Raw genomic sequence first — 6387 nt, forward strand, 5'->3', positions numbered from 1 at the left:
CTAGGACATTTTCCCTGTGTGGAGAAGATGGAGATTCACTGAACTAAAATAGCAATAAGATTGATTTAGCTTTGTGAAGACATCTTTCCATAATGAATACTTGTTTAACTGCTCAGGTGTGGAAGGCGAGACACTGTGCTTGAGCTGAATCAAAATGYACTTCACAGGGAAACAATATCAAGACAATATCAACTCTTTCAATAGCAACTATATAACAAAAATTTCCCCGAAGTTCAGGACTGCTAACAATTGTTTATGAAGCACTATAGAGTTAAACTGGACTGGATCATTTAATGGTACCAAGCAGGGACAGAAAGCATCCCAAGGTATTTCAGCCCAGCACCGGGCTGTGAGTCAAGAAGGCCTTTGCCTAAACTTAGTGTAGGCATTTAAGCACCACTCTGAGTTATGAAAATTCTTTTAGTTAATAAAAATTTTGAAACAAAAGTCATTTTTTTCCTGCACTGTCAGGACCTGATCCAGCAGCGCTGAAGTTGTTGAGAGCTTTGCAATTGACTTCAAGAGGTGATGGCTGAAACCTGACTGTCACTGAAATAAAACTGCAGGATGGAAATGCTCTATGTGATACTGTAATGGGTTAATGAATCTTTATTCAAGTGCTGTTTAATTCACAGAGGAATCATCTATCTCTGTTTCCAGTTAGTTGAACAACGCCGCTTCAAGGACTAAGTTTCTTTTAGTGTCTGACCAGCAAATCTCAGTCACAGCAATATTTGCCCTGAGCTGCAGATGATTAGCCACTCACACCGTGCTTTTCCACACATGAAACCCAGGAGGATGTTTTAAAGAAACATGCACAGTTATCTGCACTTAAACAGTCCAGGCTTTAATTAATCACCAAGAATAATAACCTCATGGTTCAGTGTTTCATAGAGTCACCTATTTAATCTGCTGCTTCAAATTTAACAAAAACCTCCTGAAAAAACTTTTCTTCTCACTCTACTTTCACAGAGCAAAATCTTTAACAAAACCAAAAAATAAAATAAAAATAAAATAATAAATAATAAAATAGAAATGTAGCATAAATCCTTTGGGAATTCTCATTATTTCCATTTCCAAGAAAGATGAGATAGATTATCATTAATTGCAGACTTTTCTACTGTTCTTAATTATGTTTCCTACTCAGAGACACACTTCACAAGGAGCTTAACTTTAAGCATGTGCTTAAGAGTCACTGAATCCAAGAACAAGGTAGGGTTGGGATGTAGAAACCAGAAAGGGTCTTTCGGTGGGCCACAGATGTCACTGGCTCATCGTTAAGTTCAGAAGGCAGCAGAGGCCATTGGTGCCTGTGGGAGATTTAGACTGGTTTGAGTTGATTTGGACTTTTATTATTATTTTTAATTTTTCCATAATTAAAAGCTATGAAATCTAAGTATATGTTTAAATCTAAACATATGCCAAATCAGTCACCTCAATATCACTAGGCTCGAACACATTTTTTGCACTGCCCAATAAGGGCCCAAATATAATTAAGGCAGCCTGGAGGGGTTAGTGTCCCACAGACCATCCCAGTCCCAACATCCATCACCAACCACTCAGCCGAACGCGCACCGTTTGGTAATACTCTTCTTCTCACTAATCAAAATACACTGATAGTGAGAACGGTAGTGAAGCACCTGGAACTGTTTTCTTTCTCCATGCATTTCCTATCCATTACATTAAGTAGCCCCCTACATGTGCATTGCGCTTTGCAGGGACTCTGCAAGTCTGTCATGCTTATGGCCAGCTGAATTTTATGAGCAGAAAATACAAATCTGAACTTTTTTTGCAGCATATAAAAGCTCATGAAGTCCGTAAATTTGAGAGCAAAAAAATTCTATTTTTTTGGCATTTTCTAAGAACCTGAAAGCTATTGAGTTCCTTTTCAGATGGTTTCTTGGCTTAGACAACATTTTTTTGCCTGTGTTCTCAGTTGAGACAGTACCATGAGAAAAGTTTCTGTTTTGTTAAGCAAGATGATGGTGATAYGCAGTGTTCACATACCCTTCCATCTACTTGGCTCCCAGATAATGGTTGGAGTTTTGGGTAATTAAAACCACACTTCCCCACCCAAATGCTCGTTTGAATTCTCTGTACGGTGCACCTGCTACYTAAGCCCATCTGTCTGTGTGTCTTCTCGTGTTCCCGGCTCTCCGGAGTGGCCCTGGAGAAGGCAGAGTTGCTCCCGATGAAGGGAGAGAGAAGGCCRAGAGCCCTGCCAGCCGGGACGGAGGGCCCTGAAACCCACCTTTGCTACATTTGTACATTAGCCTGCACTCACGTTCGGTTAGGAACGTGCCTCTCACTGCTAACAACTCGCGTCCAGTATAACTGCGCTCTCTTTCCATAAAATAAAGTGTAATAGAACATTGCGCTTTCCAGTTACACAATAGTAATTGTGAATAATTATACAAAATCTCAGGTTGTTTATGGCTCTAACATTGCGTTTTTGTACACTRTATAAACGCCATCTACAGAAAACGTAAGACACAACCGCTGTATGAGCACAGATATATAAAACTGTATCATCTTTTCAGCAAGCATCCAGATAAACTGTTATTGTCTGTATCTTCCTCTAAACTACATCAATTCACCAACTTACCCTTTTGGATTCACATTCCTGCTTCATTGCAGGGAAGCTTATTTACCTCCAGGATTTTTGGTTTATTGCAAAAACCTGYATGCACACGGCCTGGATCTCTACCGAGTCCTTCCCCCGTGCTAACTACACCGAACGTGCACCCCGCCTGCTGCCCCAGCCCGTCTCCACGCAGGGCTGGCTCTGCAACAGGGGGTGACACAGAGGAGCAGTTTCCAAATTTCCCGCAGAGAATAGCCTGGGAGGTGTTTCAGGAGACGGCTGCTAGCTGTGAATACCAAAGCAGGGGCTTTTCCCTCTGCAGAGGCCCCTGCTTAAGTATAAAGTACCAACAATGCAAATGAAAAGCAATAAAAAAGAGAGACTCTGGGCTTTGAATGCTTCCTAGGGTCAAGCACTAAAACCTCTTTTGACAGTGACACAACCCACACTTGTTCTCCTCAAGAGAATCTGACCCCAAGCAAGGAACTGAACAAAGTGCGTATTTTGTCTACAGTGGACAAATATGTTGCTCTAAAGCAACAAACAAACTTCAGATAAAACACACAGATAGCAATAGGAGGAATAAAGTCCTCCCAGAAATGAAACCTCACTACAATTTATGCAAATCTTTTAAAAAAAGAACAATGTATTTCTGTTTTTATTGACTTTGTGTTGTATGGCAGAAGGTTAATCAAACTAAAGCATTACATATCTCCTCTRTTATCGATTAACCAAAGCCAAATAGCGTTATCACTTTACCTAATGCATTTAAATCACGAATGTTTTCTCAGATGCTCAGCAGTCACAGTGTGGATTTCAGTGGCAGTTGTCCACGTGTGGAAGCATCAAGCCTGGACAGAAACACTTTGCTGTGACGGCAGCACATGCCCAGTAGTTTTCATTTTTTTCATTTCAGGAGGGAAATTGCTTTTTTCCCCTCCCCTTGGAATTATCTCTCTTTGTACAGGAATTATTCCTACTTCTTTTGAAAAATTTTAAATGTGCTTGTAATGGCTGCGTGTCGGCACTGGTCTTCAGCTAAGCTCTGCCCCAAAGCCCCCTGAAATCACTGGGATTATTTCTACAGACTTCATGACCTCTCACTCAGCCTCTAATACACTACAAAGCTGGGTTTAATTTTTAATATGCCCACCGCTCAGTGGATTTGCTTACACAGAGAATTTGGCCCAATGTCATAGCAAGTGAAATGCTGCCTTACTGCAGTGACTGCAGTTACACAACTGATTTTGATGGGGCCAAAATGTTACCCTTTAATGAAGACGCAGCAGAACCTATCTTGGCTGATCTTGGTCCCTTTGAAATTATTACTTATATCTTCCATTAATTTTAGCACTAAAACAATGTGACCCAAGGTGAGGGTTGAGCCCATCATGAGACAACCCCAGGCAGGGTCTGACATGTCCCTTGGTGGTGCTGGGCCACAAGCCCTGAGATAGCTCCTCCGGCTGCCCTGCATGTCATGCAGCTTCACTGCTAGAGATGCGTAATCATGGATCAGTTAATTTTCACTGATTATCAGCTTTGAAATTGAAAGAAATAATCAGAACAAACTCAGCTTTGGTTTAATTCCAAGTAAAGCTTCAGCAGACTTCCACAGAACCCAACGTGAGGACATTAGATTTTTATTACTATTTTTGTTCAAAGGTGTTTAATTTGTTCAAAGTTACTGGCAAGTTCTGGCCATCTTCTGAAGCAAAGGATAAGGATTTCATTTGTATTGGGATAAAAGAAGAAGGAAAAAAAAAGTTGTATATTTCTTATGGAAACACAAGTACCTCTGAATTAACATTTGGAATTACATGTATTCCACCAGGAAGGAGTTCAAGATATGCCATAATAAGCTATATCTGCTGTAAATGACCAAAATTCTTTTAAATTTACCTGTGACAACATTACAAGGGAGAAAGTCTGTTTATAGAAGGATGATGTGTGTCATTAGCACCATCCATATTCTGCCAGTGCCACTGTGTGCTAAGCAGTAACAAAATCCTATATCAGAGCTTGCTACAAAGCACCTAGAAAAATCACACAAAAAATACCCAAATTAATGATTTTACATACATTATACACATTTTTCACATACAATAAGTGTACACTTACGGGCATCTCTTGATTTACCTGCCATCTAGCTGGACTCTACTTTTTTCATGTTTTTGCTGTGGTTGAGGATGAGGAGGGAGCTTAGGAAGAGAAGTAGCCCATCAGGAGCTTCTCGCAACTGGAGAGCAGGGAAGAGCTGGGTRCAGAAGCTGTCGCAGGGCCGGTGGTGGCCACAACGCACTCGGCACACCCATGGCACACCAAGAGCGGAGCTTCTGGGCAACGCTGCATGCAAGCAGGCATTGCTTGCTACTGTGATTTTTTTTTATTTTTACATACATACACATAGATAGATAGATAGATAAACACACACATATGCATCCATGCATAAGGCCATCAGAATTCCCTGATCAACAGCTGATAAGTTAAARTTTTCCAAAGTGCCCCTGATTTTCAGACACTGAACATTTAGCACATCTGAAAATAAGGCAGAAATTGCAGCTCCTTGCTAATGTTTAAATATGCATTCTCTATGGTCAATTGGAGTACCAAGACTAAGTCCAAATTAAGCACTTTTAACCACCAACTAGAAAAGCAGTTTAAGTATRCAACACGGGACTTATTATTTATGCATTTTGTGTTAATACAATGCTCATGTCTATTATCAGTATCCTGTGGGATGTAGCATTAAATTAAACCAGYCTGAAGCAATGATACCCTTTAGGTTTTACACGTATCGCCAGTAGGTACAACACTGTTTTGTCTGCCTGCACTTACCTCCATGTTTTGTAAAATATAAATATATGGTCAAGGCTTCTGCTTAATCAAGAACAGTGACTACCGATCCAGGTACAGGTTTTCAGATCTGTGCACAGCTGAAGGATGTACCTAAACGACTGAGTATACAGATGACTAGTCAGATGGTTAATTCTTCACACATATAGCATGATGCATAGTCGCAGAACCAGCACAAAGGTGAGATACCTGTACCTGCAAATCAGACCCGTGACTAGTTTAGAATAGAGTGTCACCCAGGAAAGCGCAGCAAAATGGAAGTCAGGTTATGTGAATATCCAGTTCTGATCATTCTTACTGCTGCTCTTTGGAGCTGTTTGGAAGACAAATACAGCATTTTGCAATTAGACCCCTGATCTACAAACACACTTGAGCAACTGTGCAACTGTAAGCACATGGGTAGTCATTTAATGAAATTACTGCTTAGATGCATGAATCCACTTGTTTTACGCGTTTGCTGGAGCAAAGCCTTTCCCTTTCCTTCAGAGCAGCGGAAYGGACGCGAGACGAAGACCCTAGCGGGAGAACAGAGCGGCGCGAAGGTGGCCGTCACCGCGGACACCCGTCCGCTCGGGGAGGAGGGACGGYACCTGGAGAAGGCGCCCGTAAAGCTGCACCACAGCAAGCGCTGCGTCGTTTCGACTCCTGGGGCGAAAAGATTAAAATCTATTTCATTTCAAACCTYGTAAAAGGGCTCCGCGCTACTTCGGTTTGTGCGGGAGCTGAAGCTACCAGCGCCCCGCAAATTTAGACAAAAACCCCCACAGTTTTGAACGCCGCCCCCGCGTCCCAGCCGAGGCGCGGCCTGCTCGAGCGCCCGAGCGGCGCGCTCCCTTCTGCGACGCCTCGGCGCCGCTGTCGAAAGCGGACCCGCTCCCTCCSCGCAAGCCTAGCTTTCCCCACGGGCGCTCGAAAACGCCTCGCGTTTCTTCGGCCGACCGCAGCCC

The sequence above is a fragment of the Rhea americana genome, unplaced genomic scaffold (genome assembly GCF_003343005.1).
Source record: "Rhea americana isolate MKP2758 unplaced genomic scaffold, rheAme1 scaffold_20, whole genome shotgun sequence".
NCBI classification, from domain to species: Eukaryota; Metazoa; Chordata; class Aves; order Rheiformes; family Rheidae; genus Rhea; species Rhea americana.